Consider the following 245-nt stretch of genomic DNA (forward strand, 5'->3'; position numbering starts at 1 on the left):
CCCATTGCTGGGGTTAGCTGGGTGCAGCCCCGCTCTGGGCATCACTTCTCCTTGCAGACAGGACACTCGCTGTCCCACGGGAGCAAAGGAGACACTGAAAACACAGCCAGGGCTGGCTGAACCTCTGAGCTGAGGTCTCCCATCCCCGGGGTGCAGCCCTGGGGCTCCCCCCAACCCAGGAAGCCCCCAGCCCTGGCACTGACCTTTGGTCCTTGCAGGTTTTCTTCAGCAGAGACCAGAGCCGA

Source organism: Antrostomus carolinensis, unplaced genomic scaffold (assembly GCF_000700745.2).
Source record: "Antrostomus carolinensis isolate BGI_N321 unplaced genomic scaffold, ASM70074v2 scaffold48101, whole genome shotgun sequence".
Classification (NCBI taxonomy): domain Eukaryota; kingdom Metazoa; phylum Chordata; class Aves; order Caprimulgiformes; family Caprimulgidae; genus Antrostomus; species Antrostomus carolinensis.